The 24126-nt window shown below is 41.0% G+C and overlaps 1 long non-coding RNA gene across 1 annotated transcript; it reads left to right on the forward strand.

Moving 5' to 3' along the window:
* Window positions 1–316: 316 nt before the first annotated feature.
* LOC308410849 lies at window positions 317–22160 on the forward strand. Its single transcript, XR_013974277.1, has 3 exons — window positions 317–816; window positions 18809–18898; window positions 19350–22160. It is a non-coding gene; the product is annotated as an uncharacterized lncRNA (long non-coding RNA).
* Window positions 22161–24126: the final 1966 nt, after the last annotated feature.

A 24126-nucleotide genomic window follows, 5' to 3' on the forward strand; every position in this document is an offset into this window, starting at 1 on the left:
AAAAAATGTGCGTGCTCTTTGTGAGCTCGTTCCCGGCTCGTAACCAGCGCGTTCTGCCGTCAAGGGCGATCATTGGTTAAATGTGATCATGTGACTGATGCAAGCCAGATCCTTTTATTTAGCAAAACTGTGATTAATAGTTAAATATTATTGTTGAGGGGCACAGACAGGACTCCGCACGCACACACACATAAAAAATAAATAAATAAATTTTAAAAATTTAAAAGTTGCCTCAACAAAAGGGCACTTTGGGCACTCAGCAGGAAAGGGGCGGGTGCTCAAGCCCCTCTAGCCCCCCCCCCCCCCCTCCCCTCTGCACGTGCCTGCTGCAGAACCTGAATTGGGATACAGCCTGTTCCAATTCTCAGCACCGATCCTCTCTTTCCCTGAGTCCTTAGCAATTCTCCTTCCCACGATTTCATCGAGGCCAAGGAAAAGAGTTTTTGAAAAGGAGATAGGCACTAATTTTGAAATAAGACCCCACGTGGTTACGTTGTGCAGCTGAGTCACGTGACCGCACAGTAACATATCACCACAGAGCCAGGAAAAGGGGGCGGAGAAAGTGTGTGTAGGAGAGGAGTCGAGCAGAGAGAGCTGCTTTTTCATGAAACGGGAGTAAAGTAGTAAACTTACAGCAACATATACCACTACCAACGTTTGGATCGATATCTGCATCGATCAGCACACCCTTGTCTCCTGGATCCTAGCTGAGATCAGCGTGAACCACGTGGGTCTCTGCTCCCTAATCTGTTTCCTGTTTGGAAAGACTTCCAGCTTCATCGCGGATTTTTTCTCGGTTTGTGAGCTCATCTAAAGGTAAGCACCGAGCTAACTTTAATGCAGGTTCAGTTTATGTTAATTTTAGCTCTGTTGAGAATAATAGATTGCTTGGTATACACTGGAGTTAGACAGACTGTAGAGTTTGTGATTGCTTGTGTAACCCCACTCAGTCTCCAGATCTACTGGCGTTTAGATCCACTGGCGTTGGTCGAACAGATGTGTGTCAGTCTTGCGTTTCAGGAGCTGCTACCGACAAACCAGCAAAAAAAACGCCAAATGTGTCATCTGTGACACTTGTGAGGTTATCTCAAACACACTCCTGAAAAGAGAGCTGCCAACAGTTATATTTGATCACAACAACAAAAAAAACAAATGAGGTGGAATCACTGACAGGTAGTGTGAGATCAATAGGTAGGAGGTGCCCCCTTGTGGCACAATTTAGGATGGCACAAAAATAACAAGAAATGATTAAAAAAAAAAGTGACCACACATGTAATCAAGAAAAAGAAGAATTTATTTTTAAGGCTAATCAGGAAACGGCCTACAGGTCACATGACTATCCTTACTCCTGTCCTGACTTTTATTATGTAATCAAAGCTTCATTTAGTAAAAATGTGGCGAGTTTACCTGGTGATATCCTCATGCGTGACGCGATCGCGAAAACAGCAAACAAGTAATACCACGCCGATGTTGTTCACAGGACACAAAGAGTAAACGATCGGGAGACTCTTGTCGTCGTTATCGTTCCCCTCGCACGGTTTATTTCTCCGGTTTCAGCGTTTTTGCTTCACAACTACAGCGAGCAGTTTACTTTGTGTGCACTAACATGGACTCGAATCAACCAGCGCCACCTCTGGCCAAGTGCCACAGCCTACAGCCAGATCAACTGGTGACACACATCTGCACCACGTTTGAATTCGTGTCATGCACATTTGTACCTTTCAATTGTGTCTGTTTGTGCGTCATGCAAATAAACCTTTGAAAAGAATGAAATGATATCATATATTCCTTATTGGCCTACCTTTTTACAAAATTCCAAATTATATACACAAAGTCATAGAAATCACCACTCCAATTGGTCATCATGATTTTGATGTTCTCTTTTTCCATAACAATGAAATACGCCTTGGACAAATATGACACGTCAATATTTCATTAGTGTTGTCACATCACATCCTGTAAGCATCGTCTGTCTGTGTCCTTTCTCTGGAAATTAATATTTCCAGCCAATATAGGCAATCCTTCAACATGGCTGGAGAGTTGGTAGTTATATACAGTCTGTATAAGTGTGGTTAATCTAATGAACATTTGTAAGGAGACGGCAGTTACTGTGCATTCACAGCAGTTACACAGTGATTAGTAATAAACAGAGCCAGTGAGAGTGAGTGGATTTAAGAAAGTCAGTGACTCAGGTGTGTCGCTTGGTTTGTCATCTGTTTGTGAGACTGGAGGAGACGTAGAAATCTTTTATTTTAAATCTTAGTTAGGAAGGTTCCTGTTTGAAAACAAGCACTTTTTGTGAGAAATGCAAGAAGTACATCTGCAGAAAACACACAGTTACATTCTGTCCATCATGTGGACAAAATAGAAAATGTTGAGCATTGAAAAACTGAGAATTTGGGCAAGTTCAACAGAAATGTGTTTGTAAGAACGAAAAACCAAATTGTTCCTAAAATAGTCATGGAAAGTCAAACTGTTGTATGTCTTTGTTCTACATGTTTATCTCATGGGAAATAAAGTTGCTATTGTTTTATTGCAGTTTCTTGACAATTCTGAGTGGATTTACACAGTACGGGTCAAAATGACCCGCAACAAAATCAATGTCACTTTTTTGTTTTTCAACATAATACAAGGGTTAATTTCCAAAACTTCCATATGATCTTCAATTTGTAGCAGATCCACTATCACACAGCAGCTGGAACAGTTTCAAATGGAGGTCAGTCCACTGCTGCCACTTGTGGCCAAGTACCATAGCCTTCTACTAGATTAACTTGTGACACATCTGCACCTGCTGCTATGATCACATTGAGTAGAGGCTGAGTGGCTGCACTAACCCCTGGTACATCCAAATCTACCCACAAACATGTTGAAAGATGCAATGCCACCAATGTGGATTGTCAACACTGAAAACAATCAGTAAGCAAAGACAACAGGGATCACTTTTTTCTGTTTATTTAGCATGCACAACATTTGTAGTCACCTTCTGCACAGGGGAAGTCTACACACACCGTGTGGTACCACTTTCCACAGAAGGTGCATTCAATCTGCAAGACTGACTGAGATTGTCAGGGTCATTGTCTGACTGTTTATTACTAATCACCTGCTGTACATTCACAGTAACTGCCATCTCCTTACAAATGTTTATTAGATTAACCACACTTATACAGACTGTATATAACAACCAACTCTAAAATGTTTGTTTGCAGAGAAAAGACACAGACAGACTACGCTAACGACATGTGATGTTACAAAACTAGTGAAATATTAGTGTCATTTCATTCATTTCGAAGGTTTATTTGCATGACGCACAAACAGACACAATTGAAAGGTACAAATGTATTGTGCATGAAACAAATTCAAACGTGGTGCAGATGTGTGTCACCAGTTGATCTGGCTGTAGGCTGTGGCACTTGGCCAGAGGTGGCGCTGGTTGACTCGAGTCCATGTTAGTGCACACAAAGTAAACTGCTCGCTTTAGTTGTGAAGCAAAAACGCTGAATTCGGAGAAACAAACCGTGCAAGGGGAACGATAACGACGACAAGAGTCTCCCGATCGTTTACTCTTTGTGTCCTGTGAACAACATTGGCATGGTATTACTTGTTTGCTGTTTTCGCGATCGCGTCGTGCATGAGGATATCACCAGGTAAACTCGCCACATTTTTAAACATTTTGTTGTTCAACAGCATCAAGACTGACGGAGTGTGTTTGAGATAACCTCACAAGTGTCACAGATGACACATTTGGCGTTTTTTTTTGCTGGTCTGTAGGTAGCAGCTCCTGAAACGCAAGTCTGCCACACATCTGTTCGACTAACGCCAGTTGATCTAAACGCCAGTTGATCTAAACGCCAGTAGAGTAGATCTAAACGCCAGTAGATCTAAACGCCAGTTGAGTAGATCTAAACGCCAGTAGATCTAAACGCCAGTAGATCTAAACGCCAGTAGATCTGGAACTCATAGAGTTGTATGAGTAAATGGGTAGAGCTCAGGTGTGGTTTATTCCACTTTTGTGGGTCTCTGCAATAACATGGGACATGAATAACCATGGGTTTCCAGCAACAGGATTCCGCCCAAACACAGCAAAAGCTTCATTGCTACTAACGGATAAGCTAATGATCGTATAGTGGAACTCTTAGTTTTCTTAAAATAAATAAAAACCAAATATTGATTGAAAAAATAAAATGGCAACAAAACTTATTACGGAAAATAAAATAAAAATATTACTGCATTGTGGTTTAGGTAAAAAAAAGAGAAATTAATTCACTTAAATGCACATTCATGTGAAAATAAATAAACTTCCAGACACTATCGAAATAGTCACCTATGGAGTCACACTGGAAATGATCTTTACTGCTGTGATCAGTGTGGGAAACCATTTATAACAGATGCACAGTTACAACTAGAGATGGACCGATCCGATATTGGGTATCGGTATCGGTCCGATACTGACCTAAATTACTGGATCGGATATCGGAGAAAATTTTAAAAAATGTAATCCGATCCATTAAATATCACGAAAGCACCTCACAAAACTTGCAACACGCCGTAACTCACATCAGAACGTTAGCACGTCGGAGCAGTATGCATCACGTGATAGAGCGGCTGTGGCTGCGGCTCTGAATGTAAAGCATTCCTGCGTTAAGCTTAACAACTGATATATGGAGCGACTGCCTCTCTCTCTCTCTTGCTGCTACTTCAATCATGAAACTGCTTAACGATCAGCTGATCGGCTTTTCTGTCGCGAGTCCGTCTGTCTTGTTTGTTTTTGGCCCACTTTGCACCAGAAAGAGGAAACCAGCGGCTGAACAACAGCAGCACGTTTAAGCTTGATCAGCTGTTGTTAGAATTTATTTAATATTACTTTCTACTCGAGGATCTTTTTCTACGTAGCTGACGGCTGGTAACTGTGCAGGGGCGCATCTAGCAAAGTTTAGCCAGGGGGGCCGATAGGGCATTAACAGGGAAAAGGGGACACAAAGACATACTTTTCTTTCTTATTCTCATTTAAAATGTCTAGCTTTTAATAAATAATTATCTGACACCCAAATTTTTAATTTGATGTAAAATGAATAGAAGTCAATTAATGTATATAGTGACTATTAAGTCTAATATATATACCCTAGTAAGCTATAGTACTTTTTCCTTTGGGAAGGTACCATCTGTGCCGTCTGCAATTTTGTTGAAGAAAGATGTTGAATCTATTTAATATTTCTTGAAAAAGAATTGATTTCTGTGCATTTTTTTTCACACTGCATCAAATTAAGGTTGATTACGTCAATTAGGCATCATGAGGTGGAGCATGAGGGGTGGTTCCCTATTTTTATTTATTTATTTTTGTTGTTGCTGCGAGTTGTAACCCTATTAGTTAGGTTGCTTAATATTTACGCTAAGTACTCTTTAAAATACCAGAATAGGGAGGATGGTGTAGGTTTAAGTTTATTAGATTGATCAGTATTGCTGAACTATGAAACTTTTTTTTTTTGCATACAGGTATAACAGAATAGCTTAAGTGTAGTTGTTGTTTTAAACTTGAGTATGAACTTATACAAAATGCAGCAAGATATTTAAAAAACAATTTTGTTGATTAAAAAAACACTATATCGGATTCATATCGGTATCGGCAGATATCCAAATTTATGATATCGGTATCGGTATCGGACATAAAAAAGTGGTATCGTGCCATCTCTAGTTACAACAACACATGTTTAGCCACACTGAGGAGAGACCTTATGTAACCGGTTTCTGCTTCATCCCGCTGCAACAGTACGGCCCGAACAGACTCCTCAACTCTGCGTTGTGTTGTGTTTTTAAGAAGACAAGGAGTCTCTGATCGATCGTTGCCACTTTATTTCCTGAATGGAAACAACGGTGTTGTATCAGTGCAAATGGCTTGCCACACACCACTCTGCACAGCACACTACGGCAGAACATCTCATTAGCATTCCGCTTTAGCATACAGTTTTACACAATAATAAACAAATGAAGAGTACATAAAACTGGTGTTGGACATGTGTCCACTAGGCACTTATTACACTCGGTGCCCATCAGCTAATCAAACATGTTTTATGTGTCTGTACTACTTAGCTATATCGTGTGCGGAACAATACAACTCACCTCTCGTATGGCTACAGCAGACTGGCAGCGATTACTGCAGCCAGCCTCACCTAACCAGCCACACCAAGAGGGGGGCGCTGCTTCCCCATTACACTGATAGTTGTGGCAAGTGGAATAATACCACATAAACACTGTTACACTTACAAATGTGACCTGTGTGAGAAGACTTTTAAATCTCCACATCCCCTGAAAAAACACCAACAGATCCACACCAGAAAGTAACTCTACAAGTGCAGTTACTGTGAGGATGTATTGATTTTTTTATCTTGTAATTGTAACCTGAGTCTTTGGAACAAGTGTCAAAGCCAAAATTTCCTTTCATGTACAATAGTAAATGGAACAATGCTGCCATCTACTGGGCAAAACTTAATAAGCAGTATTTCTTAAACAGAATTAGCCTGCAGCTCAACCAAATACATGTTTCAAAATACACATACCTGCAATAACATGAGACATGAATAACCATGGGTTTCCAGCAACAGGATTCCGCCCAAACTATCAAGAAAAGTTTCAAATTATTAGACAAGACAGTCTCCTCTAGCTATTAGCCGCTAGCTCAGCGTGTCCATTTTTCCTACCGTCTAACCCATTAATTGCAAAACAAGATCATAAAACTGAAATCTACTCAGATGCTACTGTATGGGCAGTTCATGCTGTTAATGCACTGTCATGTTAACCTCAATGAGGATCTTCAAATATGTTTTAAACTCATGTTCAGTCAGGGCGGACTGAGGAAGAACTTACCACAGCAAAAGCTTCATTGCTACTGTCACTACCCGATCTGTTAAGATGTTAAGAATAATAAGTATCTCTTAAAATGTTTCCGATAATGAAACATTTAATATAATGTAGACAAAAACAAAAAAATTAAAAGAGAGTTACGGATTAGGACTCCCCGATCCTTACTGCGCATGTGCAAAGTCGGACCGTACAAATCGGGTCTACCCAATCCATACCGCACATGTGCAGGGGTTTTCTTCTTCTTCTGTTCGTTTAATGGCAGTTTACTCCCCAGTGTTCGAGGATACTGCCACCTGCTGACCGAGCGAATGAACCCTATTGTAAGATAAGATAAGATAAGATAACCTTTATTAGTCCCACACGTGGGAAATTTGTTTTGTCACAGCAGGAAGTGGACAGTGCAAAAGTTATGACACAAAAATTAGAATACAATAAGAATAAATACAGTACACAGCTGTACAGAATAGAATAAAATAATATACTATATACAGTAGAATAAAATAGAATAAAAATATACAATAAGATAAAAATAGAATACGAATGCTATATACAACTGAGTAAAAATACAACGATGCCAGAAAAGATTATTGCACTTAGTGTTATTGCACATGTGTGGATGTGTGTGTTTGTTCAGTTAAAGTCTTTGTTGTGGAGTCTGACAGCAGTGGGGAGGAAAGACCTGCGAAATCTCTCCGTCCCACACCGTGGGTGCCGCAGTCTCCCACTGAAGGAGCTGCTCAGTGCTGTCACAGTCTGCTGCATGGGATGGGAGACGTTGTCCAACAGGGATGACAGCTTAGCCGCCATTCTCCTGTCACTCACCACCTCCACTGGGTCCAGAGGGCATCCTAGAACAGAGCTGGCCCTTCGGATCACCCTGTTCAGTCTCTTCCTGTCCCCAGCAGAGATGCTGCCGCCCCAGCAGACCACACCATAAAAGTAAAGTAAACTGAATTAGCGTCATTACAAACGTGTGTTAAATTTGATTTACTGATAGTCGAGTGTGTTTATGCTTGTCTGTGTGGAGAGGATTGATTGGACTAGTGGTGATGATGTCCGCTATCACTGTCAATTGTCAGTAAACACATCATCTGGCTGATGAATCTTCACGTGACACATTACAAAGTCTGTATTATTAACTCTGTAATTAGGCGCCATTCTTCTTATTTTACGGCGCTGTTGTTTAATCGGGGGACGCTCTCTGTTGAGGAGAAAAGCATGAATTTGTTTGTTTGTTTGTTTGTTTCTTACGTTTTTCAGAGACAGGGCTGAAACACTTAGGAATCAGATTACTCCCTCCTCAAGCTGTTCATTAGACTACTCGGCTGCTTTGCCTGCTGGTGCTGATAAACTGTTCTCTGACTTCAAGGTTATTTCTCTGTCTGGATTAACTAAGGTTGTAAAAGCAGCTCAATGTACAACCTGTTCTTTGGATCCTCTACCAGCCTGGGCTATAAAGGAACTGTGGTCAGTATTAGGACCCTACATTCTGTTTCTTTTAAATACTTCATTGACAACTGGAGTCTTCCCTGAATGTTTTAAATCAGCTGTGGTAGTGCCAATCTTGAACAAGCCTGGACTGGATGTTGACATGGTCGCAAACTATAGACCCATCTCACATCTGTCTTTTTTATCTAAAGTCTTTGAAAAAGTGGTTTTTAAGCAGCTCACTGAGCATTTGTCAACAAGCAATCTGTTTGAACCATTTCAGTCTGCTTTTAGACCAAATCACTCCACAGAAACAGCTTTAGTCAAAGTGGTAAATGATCTGCTGGTAAATGCAGACAACGATCGCACTTCAGTTTTAGTACTGCTGGATCTGCGTTTGACACTGTGAATCACTGCATTTTATTGGATAGGCTTGAACATTTTATTGGAGTTACAGGAAATGTTTTATCGTGGCTGAGATCTTACCTGTCTGGGAGATCTCAGTCTGTTAGTTTTAAAAATGATCTCTCCGAGACCTGTGCAGTGAGGCACGGGGTCCCTCAGGGCTCTGTACTTGGACCATTGCTGTTTTCCATGTACCTGCTGCCTCTTGGTGTTCTTTTACGTTCTTTTAATGTAACCTTTCATTGTTACGCTGATGACCTGTAGCTTTATGTTCCTTTAACCATTGGAAATTGTGCTGAAGTCTCTAAACTAGAATCTTGTCTATCTGCAATTAAGGGCTGGTTATTGGATAATTTCTTGCTCCTAAATACTGATAAAACAGAGTTGATGGTCATTGGGCCACACAAATTTAAGCACTTGTCCCAAAATTTCATCTTGAGAATTGATGACAGTGTCATAAATTGCAGGGACAAGGTAAAAAAATTGGGCGTATGGTTCGACATGGTGCTCTCTTTCGAGTCTCATGTAAAAGAGATAACAAAGACCAGCTTTTATCATTTGAGGAACATAGCCAGAATCAGACAAGTTTTGTCAAGCGACACTGCAGAGGTCCTTATCCATGCATTTGTGTCCTCACGTATTGATTATTGTAACGCTCTTCTTTCTGGGCTACCAAAGAAAAGTTTTAGAGGTCTACAGATGGTGCAAAATGCAGCTGCTTGAATTTTAACAAGGACAGGGAAATTTGAGCACATTAGCCCTGTACTGAACTCTCTGCATTGGCTACCTTGTCAGGTTCGAGCAGATTTTAAGGTCCTGCTACTCACCTACAAGGCTTTAAACGGATTGGCACCTACATACCTCTCCGACCTTTTACATCTTTATGTTCCATCCCGTGCTCTCCAATCCCAGGACTCTGGCCTTCTAAAGGTTCCTAGAGCCAGAAAATCAAATCAAATCAAATCAAATCACTTTTATTGTCACATCACATGTGCAGGCACACTGGCACAGCACATGCGAGTGAAATTCTTGTGTGCGAGCCCCACAAGCAGATAAAAAAGAAAAAAGACAATTGGAGAGCGTGCTTTTTCTTTTCATGCCCCGTTTCTGTGGAACAACCTCCCTCAAGATATCCGGCAGGCATGCTCTGTGGAGGTTTTTAAAACTAAGCTGAAGACACATTTGTTCACCCCATCTTACATGTCTTAATTCTATTGCTTTTAGTTTTAAATTTTTTTACTGTGTTTAACTTGTATTGTGTCTTTTACCTGTATTGCTATGTATCACTTTTATTTTACTTATCTTTTTAGTTTTAAATAGTTGTACAGCACTTTGTTTGAAAGCGCTTTATAAATAAAGTTATTATTATTATTATTATTATTATTATTATTATTATTGTATACGGATTATCCATTGTTTAAATGTTCCGGTAGTGAAAAGTAGGCACAGCTGTTGAGAAATGCTAGGAGCTAACTGGGCGCTAACCGTATCATTCAAATATCATCATCATCATCATCATCATCATCATCATCATCATCATCATCATCATCATTTATTTATTTATTTATTTATTTATTTATTTATTCATATAGCACTTTAAAAACACACCTGGTAGACCAAAGTGCTGTACAATACTAATATGCACATAGTAATAAAACCAGACATAGCAATAAAGTTAAAAAAAACAATAAAAATGTCAGTTACCCACAGAGTTAAAAGCCAGGGAATAAAAATAGGTTTTTAATAAAGACTTAAAAACTGGCACTGATGCATCCTGTCTAATATGGAGAGGAAGGTTATTCCAAAGCATCGGCGTGGCAACAGAGAACGCTCGGTCTCCTCTAAGTTTCAGCCGTGACTTTGGGACCGAAAGCAGCAACTGCTCAGGTGACCGAAGGGAACGAGTGGGGATGTGGGGCTTCAACAAGTCAGACAAATAAACAGGTACCAGACCATTTAGAGATTTAAAAGCCAATAAAAGGACTTTAAAACGGATCCTGAATTCAATAGGAAGCCAGTGTAAAGAGGCCAAAATCGGAGAGATGTGATCAAATTTTCTTCTGCCAGTTAAAAATCGTGCCGCAGCATTTTGCACTAATTGCAAGCGTGAAAAAGTGCCCTGCCCAACCCCTGTTAAAAGAGAATTACAATAATCTAAACGTGAGGTAATAAAGGCATGAATAACACTTTCCAAGTCACGCTTGGAAAGAAAGGGCTTAACCTTTGATAAACGTCTGAGGTGATAAAATGCTGATTTTACCACCCCGTTTACATGGTCATCAAAGGTGAGTGCAGAATCAATTTTAACTCCGAGATTTGTGATCGAACTCTTTAGTTGGGAAGTCAAAGCTGCAAGATCAACATCCAGAGTATGAGAAGAACGATTTGGGCCAAATAAAATTGCTTCAGTCTTCCGATCATTAAAATTTAAAAAGTTTTTTGCCATCCATGCTTTGACATCAGTAAGGCAGTCAAGCAGAGGTCCAGTTGGGAGACTATCAGAATGACTAAAAGGTAAGTAGAGCTGGCAGTCATCTGCGTATAGATGGAATGGCACTTTATGCTTTCGGAAAATCGCACCAAGAGGCAAGAGGTACAATGAAAACAGTAACGGCCCAAGAATAGATCCCTGTGGCCCACCCCAAAGCAGAGGGGCCACAGAGGATGAAGCCGACCCCAACTTAACACAAAAGGTCCTATTTAAAAGATAGGACTTTAACCACAAAAGTGCCGAACCAGAAATTCCCACACAGTGCTGTAGGCGGGAGATCAGCAAATTGTGATCCACAGTGTCAAATGCAGCGGTCATGTCCAACAAGACCAGCACTGCATATTTACCACGGTCTGTCGCTATCAGGATGTCATTCATAACTTTTACGAGGGCTGTCTCCATGCTGTGGAATGGCTTAAAGCCGGACTGAAAGATTTCTGACAATTTAGAGTCATTCAAGTAGTCCATCAACTGAGTATAAACAATCCTTTCCAGAATCTTACTAAGAAAGGGAAGCTTAGAGATGGGTCTAAAATTTGATATGACTGAACTGTCTAAGCCCGGTTTCTTAAGTAAAGGATGTATGACTGCATGCTTAAATTCCCTAGGTACTTGACCAGACAAAAGACTAGTATTAATAATGTTCAGAATATGTGGTCCGATGATAGGAAATACCTTTTTAAGAAAACAGGGAGGAACAACGTCATTTGGAGAGCCACACGGTTTAGCATTCAACACAAGTTTCTCTAAATCAGATAAAACAATTGGTAGAAAAGCAGAGAACAAACTTGAGCAAGAACCATGCATGGCTGGGTCAGCAATAGGTAGAGTCAGAGGTCTCAAACTAGCAACCTTATCCACAAAATAATTAAGAAACTTATTGCACATAACTGCAGAAGAGTGCAAAAGAATATAGCCTTCCGGATTAAGTACAGAATTTATAGTGTTATATATAACACGAGGGTTATGCGAGCTGGCAGCAATAAGTTCAGAAAAATAGGAGTGCTTGGCAGCCTTTACTGCTCTCTGATAGACTTTCCAGCTAGTCTTAAGAGCTTCCATAGAGACACACAGCCTATCTTTTTTCCACCGTCTTTCACATCTTCTACATTCTTTTCTAGCGGCTCTGGTAAAATCAGTTAGCCAAGGACTAGCCTTTGGCTTGCATTGTCTGAATATAAAAGGAGCGACAGCGTCGAGGACAGATTTACAAGCAGAATCCAAACAAGAAACTAATCCATCTGAGGTGGACAACTCAGGAGGATAAGAAATAAATTGGTCAAACAATATGGAAAACCGCTCGGCAGTATCTGAGCCAAAAGCACGATAACATCGAGCAGGTACAGCACGCTTAAGAACAGGATTAAAAAGAACAATATCACATAAAATAGGCATATGGTCAGAGAACACCGCATCCTCGGCAAGTATGTTTTGGACAGATAAACCATGTGATAAAACCAAGTCCAGTGTGTGACCGCGTTCTTGAGTGGCACCTTCAACAGACTGAACAAAGTTAAAAGAGTTCACTAAGTCCAGAAAGTCCTTAGCCAGGGGCTTCCCCGGGCAGCAGACGTGTATATTAAAATCACCAAGTAAAAGGATCTGGTCATACCGTGATGCACAGTCAGCAAGAAACTCTGAGAACTCGGATAAAAACTCCTTGTTATATTTTGGGGGCCGATAAACAATCGCACACAACAGTGAAGACGAGTGGCCCAGTTCACACAAACAGAGTTCAAAACTGGTGTGGCGTGTTGATGGGGATAGGTGCTTAAAGTCAAGATGTGCCTTAAAAACAACAGCTAACCCTCCACCGCGACCAGAAACTCTCGGAACACTAAAAAAGGCACAGCCAGCCGGCAGTAATTCAGAAAAGGCACTTAACTCACCGGGTGGAATCCAAGTTTCAGTCAAGCAAAGAAAATCCAGTGCATGGGAAGCGAAAAATTCCTTCAAAATGAATGTCTTATTTGCCACCGATCTGGCGTTAATTAATCCCAACCTGAGAGGAATTGGCTCGGGAGCTTCCGAGGCAGCAACAACCAGATCCACAGGTCGGAGGTTTGTTTGGTCCACTCCACGCCAACGCAGATGTCGGAGAGGAGAGGGTTTTGCAGAACCCTTCTTGAGAGATCCCACAACAGGAACCAAGCAGGAGTCCACCGGGTCCAAAGCACGCAACGGCACCAAGAGTCGCGGGCAGGATCGACAAATTGAGCGAAGCTCATGAGGAAAACAAGAGATCCTGGGTCTCAGTTTGACAAGGCGACCTCCACATATATTGAATGTCGCAATGTTGGCAAAGAGAGGAAGTGACGTAACATTTGCGCATGCGGGGTACCAATCGGGTTTCCGGTACAGATCGGGTAGTGACAGCTACTAACTGATAAGCTTAGGGAAAACCAGTTTACCAGTAGCAGACCTCCGCTACGGATTTTCAAAATAAAAGTTTCAACATCAAATCTATCAAAATAAACCCATGGTTGCAATCCCAAGTTTAACAGGAATTTAACAACAACAAAACCATATTCATTCTTTTACATCGTTACACTTGCAACATCTTAATATGGCGGTTGCTAGGGGGAAAGAATACATACAGAAAAATAGTCTTTGAATATGAACAAAAGGATCGGCTGCAGGGCAGGAGAACAACCAACCCCCACCCTCAGGACATGAAGCCACAGGTACAAGCGTGGGGGAGGGCAATCAGCCTTTAGAATAGGACTTCATAGGATGATCTCCAGATGCACATGTATTTTATTTTCTTCCAGCGCAAATAAAGACGTCTGATTTTGGAAGTAAAAGTAGCTTGATCGCTACCATCAAAAATCCGTGAAGTCGGCGAAGTGTGTTCACAGTTTATTGTGAACATGTTGAAAGAGTGAGAGACTGTTTGCAGAAAAACACCAACTGCTGAGGATGCTGAGCTAATGATACACACACACACACACACACACACACACACACACACACACACACACACACACACACACTGTTACGTCCCCTGGCTGGTCTAGGGGGTTGAAGGGACGAACATAAAGGTGGATAGAGAAGGAGGAGCCAAGATGGTAATTTTAGAAGGTTTGTTTAATACTGGTGATGGGATCAGACTGAGGTATAACGTCAGGGAGAGCCAAGGCCAACATAACAAACGAAACATCCCTGATGTTGAAATAAAAGAACCTTACCTAACTCCAAAGAAACAAGATATACAACCTATAACTAGAGCAGGGCGATATGGCCAAAAATATTTATCACGATATATATTTGAAAATTTGCGATAACGATATAACCGACGATATAATTGATGCGAGACAAAATACAACTCCACAACATTACTAGCGCAAAAAGACAACCTTCCATTTATTTTCACTTAAACAAGAAGCTGGTTTTTATGTACATTAAAGCTTTATAAAAATGTAACAGTGCAAATGCAAATTCCTTGCTGAAAGTTTAACCAAAAGGCATTTCCAGTAGAAATGGGCTGACATATCCTGAGCATAACCATGTATAATATCCACTGAAGTTAAAAAGAGGTGCTTTGCAACATTAAACTGCAGTGTGCAGTACGCATTTTTCGGACCATAAGGTGCACGGGATTATAAGGCACATTAAGCGAAACAAAGCAGTCAGATAAATCAAACTTTATTAAACTCATTCTTCTTGCTTCCTCCACTTCTGTACCATTGATTCATTAATGTTGAATTCTCTGGCAGCTGCTCTATTCCCATGTTGTTGCAGTATAGTAATGACTAACCTCGTATTGTGGATGGATTATCTCAGTTGTTCACCTGACTGAAGTTTGGTCCGTTTACAGCATCCTGCCATGCGATTGCATTTGTTTCTAACCATGAAGAACCTTCACGTTAACTTTTATAAGTGGAAAAGTGTTAGTGTTCGTCCTCCAGCTTCACTGTTTATGTTATGCTAACATAGCTGTGTCGCTAGCAATCACGTAGCACATCATTATATACCAGCTAGCCCAACTTCAGTAACCCTACAAACGTCACTGCTGTTTAGTTTCCTGTCTTCATTTATGTTGGAAGTGATAGCAGAGCTGTACGTTTGATTTTTTTCAGAAATCTCTCAGTCAGAACATGCAATATCATGCTTAGGTAACTAGCGAAACTAGCGAGCTAACTTCCGCTAGCTTCCTGCTAACTTCTAACTCCGTTAAATGTAATAACTTTTGTTTTCATGGATGCCTGGAAGTTAAACTTTATAGTTACACCTGGTAAAGCAGCAATGCTGATCGTTTTATTAAAGATGAAAGAATTTAGACAGTTTTTAACTCTAAGTGATGCTGCAGTGTTGTTTGACCTGAAGTATACGGAGTTTAGGACCCAGATTACTCCCAGATTTAAGAGCATCTTAGTCCGACAAATACGACAATAACAACGGCCGCTTGCATGTTCTGCAAAAAAATGTGCTTTGTTGTGTATCTGACGGACAAACACCAAACCAGTTCCACATCACGGAAGTTGCACCATTTTTACAAACCAATTCTGGTTCATCTGTTTCACTCAACAATCGGCCATGTGCGTATGAAAACAAAGGCACTGCGCATGCGCGTTTTACTCCCATTCTATCGCGATATTTAATTTTCCTATCGTTGCCTAACATTATACCGGTATTACCGTGAACGGTATAATATGGCTCAGCCCTACCTATAACCATAACCTACCTAACAACACATAAACAGGAGAAAACAGGGTGTCAAAACAAAAGGCAGCTCTCCCCTACAAGCAGTCTGAACATAAAACAACAATGCTCACACAAAATACAAAGGCATGCAAGCCTGTACAAGTATGGCAACCAAAATGGCCAGAGGCCACAGAAGCACAGCTCCACAGGCCTTAAATAGTGCTCTGCTGATTACCAATTAGCCGGACTCTGCGCAACATCCAATCAGGACAGAGGAGGTGGAGCCTGGACAAAACAAAGGGTTAATAGGGAGAAGAGACATCCTCCTGGGGGATGTAACACCCCCACCCAGAAAAACAAACGTATAAGTTTGTTAACCTTACACCATCACATTCTTGAGAGGGCATCGGCCACAATATTTTCACATCCTCTCTTATGCTTTATTTCAATGTTGTAGTTTTGTGAAATTAAAGCCCACCTCATCAATCGTTGATTGATATACATACGAGAGAGGAACACGAGAGGATTGGGATCAGTGAAGACCTCTACAGGTTGGGAAGTAGATCCCACATACACGTCAAAATGCTGAAGAGCCAAAAGCATGGCCAGAGTCTCCTTTTCAATTGTCGAGTACCGCCTTTGATGAGTATCGAACTTCTTGCCAAAGAAGCAGACAGGGTGACTCACTCCTTGTCCATCATCCTGAAGAAGAACAGCTCCAGCCCCCACCTCACTGGCATCCACTTCAAGCTTGAAAGGTTTAAAAAAGTCTGGAGCGACAAGAACAGGTGAACTCGACAGAAGACCTTTTGCACATTCAAAAGCATGTTGACACTCAGGACTCCAAATGAATGGTACCTTTGGGCTGCACGGGTTAGTCAGTGGTGTTACGACTTGAGAAAAATTCCTACAGAAACACCTGTAGTAACCAACCATCCCCAGGAATCTGCGCAGCTCACGGCGTGTTGTTGGCACAGGAAAGTTGAGGATGGCATTAACCTTTGCACTGATAGGGAGAACCTTGCCCTGCCCAACTTCCTTTCCAAGGTAGGTCACTGTAGCCTTACCAAACTCGCATTTAGCCAAGTTGAGGGTCAAGGAAGCATCAGCTAAACGCTTGAACATGGTGGTTAAAGTGTCGACATGCTCTGACCAGTTGGAAGAATAGATGACCACATCATCAAGATAAACATTACAGTTCGCCACACCAGATAATACAGTTGACATTAACCTCTGAAAGGTAGCAGGAGCATTTCTCATTCCAAATGCCATGACTGTATATTGTAAAAAGTGATCAGGTGTTACGAAAGCTGAGATTTCTGATGCTCTTTCTGTCAGAGGTACTTGCCAATAACCTTTAAGATGGTCAAGCTTACTCACATAAGCAGCAGATCCGACGCTGTCAATACAGTCCTCAATACGGGGCAGTGGGAAGGAATCAGGTACTGTTACTGCATTTACCTTGCGGAAATCTGTGCAAAAGCGAGGTGTTCCATCTGATTTTGGCGTAACCAGGCACGGAGAACTCCATGGACTATAGCTTGGGATAGCCAATCCATGCTTCAGAAGGTAGTCTACTTCTGTGTTCATCATTTCCCTTTTTGCCATATTCACACGGTAAGCATGCTGCTTAATAGGCACTGCATTCCCAACATCAATGTCGTGCTCTATTACAGTAGTACGGGAAGGCGTGTCCCCAAAGAGTGTTAAATGAATGTTGACGAGCCTTTCAATGTCCAACTGGGCAACCGTGGCTCAGGGGGTTGGGAATCGCATCTGTAACCGGAAGGTCGCCGGTTCGATCCCCGGGCTCTCTGTCCTAGTCGTTGTGTCGTTGTGTGCAAGACACTTTACCCTACCGCCTACTGGTGTTGGCCAGAGGGGCCGATGGCGCGATATGGCAGCCTCGCTTCTGTCAGTCTGCCCCAGGGCAGCTGTGGCTACAAGTGTAGCTTGCATCCACCAGTGTGTGAATGGGAGAGTGAATGAATAGTGGTAGTGTAAAGCGCTTTGGGTGCCTTGAAAAGCGCTATATAAATCCAATCCATTATTATTATTATTATTAACTGTTGCTCACGGGTCAAGTGGGACAGATATATAGACAACTGGGACAGTACCTCAGAATTAAGCATTCTGGCATTCTGGTAGCTGGCATCACAAAGTTTGAGCCCATCTTCATCTAAACTCGACCTCAATCCTGAGGAGGAGTTCAACAAGAGAGTTTCTGGAGATGAGATTTGCTCTGACGGAGATGCCACAGGCTTATCTGCGGTGCCACAGAAAGAGTCAGCTCTAGAATGAAAGGATTTAAGCATATTGAGATGGCACAAGCGTGTTTTACGCTTCCTATCTGGTGTTTTAATCACATAGTCAGTGTCATTTACTTTCTTATCCACCTGGTATGGTCCACAGAAGCAGGCAGACAATGCAGAGCTAGCAGTTGGTAGAAGAACCAAAACCTTGTCACCTGGATTGAAAGATCGAGGATTGAAAGATCTTATCATACCAACTCTTCATCTTCCCCTGAGCAGAGGAGAGGGCTTCTGCAGCTGCCAACCTGGCCTTATGGAGGCACTCTCTGAACTGTGAAACATAATCCAGAACATTAGTTTTCACAACATGGTCTGTTGACAAGAACTGTTCTTTCAACAACTTCAAAGGTCCCCGAACAGAATGACCAAACACTAGTTCATTTGGGCTAAATCCAAGGGACTCTTGCTTAGCTTCGCGCATGGCAAACACCATCAGGGGTACTCCCTCATCCCACTCTTTTCCAGTATCCAAGCAGTATTTCTGCAACGTTGCCTTGAGTGTCTGATGCCAGCGCTCTAATGCTCCTTGAGACTCAGGATGGTATGCACTTGACACAACATGCTTAATCCCCAGAGTCTGCATGACCTGCTTGAAAAGTTTAGACAGAAAGTTAGTTCCTTGGTCTGTCTGGACTACTTACGGTGTTTGTATATTTTTGTGTGTGTGTCCCAGCTGAGTAACAGGATTCTGGTGGAGCGGCAGAGGAACAATTTTGGACTCAGCTCAGCCACTACAGAGGAAACAATGACTTCAACACAAAAGGTGAGAAAAGTATCACAGTTACACGGTTATTGAAACTGTGTGTTCAGCTGGTTGGTTTTTAAAAACATGTTAACAGCAGCTTTATCTTTTCCATCCTGTGCTCCTCCATATATACACTCTACATTCACAACCAAAAACCACTGAAGTTAGAAGAAAATGCAAAGATTATATTTTATAAGCACACATTGAAACAACAAGATCATCAGTTGAACTTGCAATTTCTTATGCGTAAAAGAGTTTCTCTGCTGATTGATATTTCTTCAATAATGTCATTTTCATTACAACTCTCATTGTAGCACATCATTGTAATGTGATACTGTCACCAGAAGGTGGTGGTAACACACCTACAATGTGTTTGTTGACATGTTTGATTCCACCAATGGAGGGAGTTTCAGTTTGTTCCACGACTGCATTTCACTCACTGCCTCTGTTTGTATCTCTGTCACTGCAGGACGAACATGGAGCGAGAAGTCAGCGCTCTCAGGAGGCCGACAAACCTCACAGAAGAAAGGGAGAGAAAACCTACAGCTGTGATGAGTGTGGGAAGGATTTTACCCGGGCTGGAGACTTAAAAACTCACCAACTCATCCACAGTGGAGTTAAACCTTACAACTGTGACTTGTGTGGAAAGTCTTTTACCCGGGCTGGAGGCTTAAAAAGACACCAACTCATCCACAGTGGAGTTAAACCTTACAGCTGTGACTTGTGTGGAAAGTCTTTTACCCTGGCTGGAAGCTTAAAAACACATCAACTCATCCACAGTGGAGTTAAACCGTATAGCTGTGACTTGTGTGGAAAGTCTTTTACCGAGGCTGGATCCTTAAAAACACACCAACTCATCCACAGTGGATTTAAACCTTACAGCTGTGACTTGTGTGGAAAGTCTTTTACCCAGTCTGGAAGCTTAAAAAGACACCAACTCATCCACAGTGGAGTTAAATCATATAGCTGTGACTTGTGTGGAAAGTCTTTTACCCTGGCTGGAAGCTTAAAAACACACCAGCTCATCCACAGTGGAGTTAAACCGTATAGCTGTGACTTGTGTGGAAAGTCTTTTACCGAGGCTGGATCCTTAAAAACACACCAACTCATCCACAGTGGATTTAAACCATACAGCTGTGACTTGTGTAGAAAGTCTTTTACCCAGTCTGGAAGCTTAAAAAGACACCAACTCATCCACAGTGGAGTTAAATCATATAGCTGTGACTTGTGTGGAAAGTCATATACCCTGGCTGGAAGCTTAAAAACACACCAACTCATCCACAGTGGAGTTAAAGCACACAGCTGTGACTTGTGTGGAAAGTCTTTTACCCAGGCTAGAGAATTAAAAACACACAGACTCGTTCACAGTGGATTTAAAGCGTACAACTGTCACTTGTGTGGAAAGTCTTTTACCCACGCGCAAAACTTTAAAACACACCAACTCATCCACAGTGGAGTTAAACCTTACAGCTGCAACTTGTGTGGAAAGTCTTTTACCCAACGCAAAGGCTTAAAATTACACCATATCATGCACAGTGGAGTTAAAGCACACAGCTGTGATTTGTGTGGTAAAGCTTTTGCTCGAAATGACGGTTTACAGAGGCATCTAGTTACCCACTCTGGAATTAAGGCGTACAGCTGCGACTTTTGTGGAAAAAGGTTCAGTGAGAAACACTACCGAAATAGTCACCTATGGAGTCACACTGGAAATGATCTTTACCGCTGTGATCAGTGTGGGAAACCATTTATAACAGATGCACAGTTACAACAACACATGTTTAGCCACACTGAGGAGAGACCTTACAAATGTGACCTGTGTGAGAAGACTTTTAAATCTCCACATCCCTTGAAAAAACACCAACAGATCCACACCAGAAAGTAACTCTACAAGTGCAGTTACTGTGAGGATGTATTGATTTTTTTTTATCTTGTAGTTGTAACCTGAGTCTTTGGAACAAGTGTCATGAATAAACTTATGGAATTATGCTGAATGAACAGTTTGGCAAAATGAAGAATCATTTTCGCTCAGTAAGCTGAGTGTTATAATGTAAAGAGTAAAATGTAATTGGACGTTGGCAAGGATGCTCTTTATTTCAGGCGACATTCAGGATAAAAACGTTGAAGCAATTCCCCGACTTACAATGTCTTTGTTTAGAAGTGGAGCAAAGCACATGGATCCATTTCTCAACCCTGTCGTCACTGTGGTGGTGGGAAAGAGTTTCTCTTTGACCTTTGTGGAAAAACCTCCAATCACAAACGGGACCTAAAAGCACATCAACGTAGACACACTGGAGGCAAAATGAACTACTGCAAAGAATGTGGGAGAGGCTTCCACACACCAAATACTATAAAAATACATGACCTCTTCCACAGTGTGGTCAAAAAGCACATCTGTGACCAGTGTGGGTCATCCTTCACCACTGAACATGAGCTCAATGAAAAAGCATAAGGGAATCCACACAGGAGAGACACCATACAAGTGCAGACACAGTGACAAAAGCTTCTCACAATCAGGTCATCGTAACAAACATGAACGTACACACATGGAAGTGAACTTCAGCTGTGACCAGTGTGACAAGAGCTTCAGGAATGTCAGTTCATACTCCGAACACAAACAATCCCACACTGTAAATAAACTGTTTCACTGTTACCAATGTGCAAAAACATTCACTTCATTATCAAACATCAGCCTGATCATGCAGGACTGAAATCACTGGATCACAATGAATCTGAAGAGAGAGAAAGATCCTCTTCTGGTTTCAGGGTCAGACTTAAAAACCTTGAGATCAGGCTCCACAGAGTTCAGATGGAATCTCCTGTAAAGAGTGTCAGCTGATGTCACACTTGGATCTGATGAGGTAGCTCTGATTTCTGGACCTGCAGTGAATAATTCTGAATGTTACATTTAGGAAGCTGCATGTATAGATATGCATATCAAGTTTATGTTTTTTCCTTTGAGGGATTTTAATTCTCTAAAATGTTATCCCTGTTACATTTTAATCTTTGTTCCCTTAGGACACAGTAGTCTTTAGTAGTTGTACTTGTTACTGTATTATTAAAGTTATAGGAATTTCTTTTTCACCAAACAGATAATGTATCAAAATTGCAGATATGGTTTTATATATCAATTTCTTTTAATTTAGCTTTCTTAGTTTTTCCAAAATTAACTTCTTTTTTTTATGTATTCATTTAATGTGTTACCTCAGTTAAATTTCAATTCTTCATTCATATTTATCTTTTGCTGTTGTAAAATCTTCTCTTAAATCATTTTCTCCCCAAACTGCAAATAATTACACAGCTGTTGCTCTTAAAACTACCAAAATGAACTAAATCTGTCCACCAGCTTTGAAAATCACCTGCTGTGACTTTATGTCCTGAAAAAATAAACTCAAGCTAAACTGGTTTTGGGCTGTACTTCCATGTAATACCAGTTTGTACCAGAGGATGGAGCAGTAAGTCAGTGTAACCTTTATTCAATTAGGCAAAGAACACAATCTTATTCACAGTGGCAGCAAAGAAATGTTGAAAGTTAAAAACAGCAGCACACATCAGAACCATTTTAAAGATCACAGGTGACTACTTTTACTTAATTCAAATTCTGTTAAACCTCTAATTTTTTGCTCCTCCTTTCACTTTAGTGTATTTAGTCCTTGAAGTCCACATGTTGTTTTTTTAATGAATTTTGATCCACATGTTTGCAGCTGTTTTCTTGTTGATTTGAAGTTTGTATTATGAAATCCTGATACTGTTAAAGCATTAGTTATATTTGATGAAGTCTGTGTAGAGTTTATCTTATTAAACAGTTTGGTGGGAAAAATAAAGAAATGGTCTCAGAACAAGTAGTTTGAGCCATTATTTCCGATTCAAACTAATTTAACTGTTTTCAGTGGTACATGTGGAGGTTTATCACAGGAGGCGACTTGGCTGTTCTCCACTCACACTGAAAAAGGATCCTACAGCTCATTAAAAACTCTAAAATGACCTTCAAGGAAAATATGTTTGATTTTCCTTAAAAACGTGCTGTTGGCATGAAGTTTTCAGACAGTGTTTTTAAGAGTCATTGTGGTTAACATCTCACACATTCCAATAAAGCAGATGTTCCTGCACTGCAACAGTGGTTTGCAGCTGCGTTCTCCTCCCCTGCTCGTCTACAGGACTCTCATGGAGCACCACTTTGAAACTTTGTAACTCTCTCTCTGCAAAATACAATATATAAAGACCAATGCTGGGCAATTAATTATATAGTTACTTCTTCAAAAAAGTTACTGAGTATTGCAAACAACAAAGATTTTTGCAGCTGTTTACCTAAAAATGCTGCTAAGGCATTTTTTAAACAAACATTTAAACTATTTACAGAACAATCAGGTGTTTTGCATCAAATCTGATGCAATCTAACCTAACCCTACCCCTAACCATAAGCATAACTTTGAGAAGTATTCCGGATGGGTGAGAGAAAAAGTGGATTCTGCTTTGGTGTTGTGCACATGCACCGCATCTGTGCAGAAACATTGGGAAGGATGTTTTTTGAGGTAGGATGGATTCCCAGAACACCGTCACTCCTAAAACTTCCTCCCGTTTCTTAACAACTAAATGCCATGTTTTGATTGGTCGACATGGTGCATTTTTTGACCAATGGGAAAGGGTGGGGGTGTTTTGGTTTTGTCTTTGCTCACAGGCAGTGAGTGCTTTAGAGAGTTTTCCTTATAAAACGCTGTTTTTTACTGTTTCTTCCCGCAGTATTCTGGAAGAAAACCAAACATTGTTCTAATCCCATACTGGAGCAGCCAGTCACTTACTGACTAAGACTGCAAAATAGAATTGTTAACGTATTTACTTTAATTTCAATTCAGGTTAGAATTTTATTTTGTGTGCAACACAGATTTTTTTCTGCACAGAGACCATGCCAGCAGTGTGCAATTGAGCACACGCGCAGTTTAGAGGGAACATTGGTGATGATTATCAGAAAGTGAACAAGGTCTCATGGTTTGATGCTTGTCCTGTTAGGTTTTGTATTGTTCATTGCCATTTATGCTTAGAAATATTTAACCATATATGCTTAGAAGTATATAATCATTTGTAGATTGAAAGAATGTCTCATCCTAGGAGGTCTGTAACAACTCTCTGTAGCATAAGATCACACACCTCCTAGGAGAGGTCGTATCTTCTCTTGCTGATATATGGTTTAGCAAACACACGTATATTTCTTTAAGTATAAGAGCCTTTTGTTCAGATGGAGTCCTAGACTC

The sequence above is a fragment of the Rhamphochromis sp. 'chilingali' genome, assembly GCF_963969265.1.
Source record: "Rhamphochromis sp. 'chilingali' genome assembly, chromosome: 1".
NCBI classification, from domain to species: Eukaryota; Metazoa; Chordata; class Actinopteri; order Cichliformes; family Cichlidae; genus Rhamphochromis; species Rhamphochromis sp. 'chilingali'.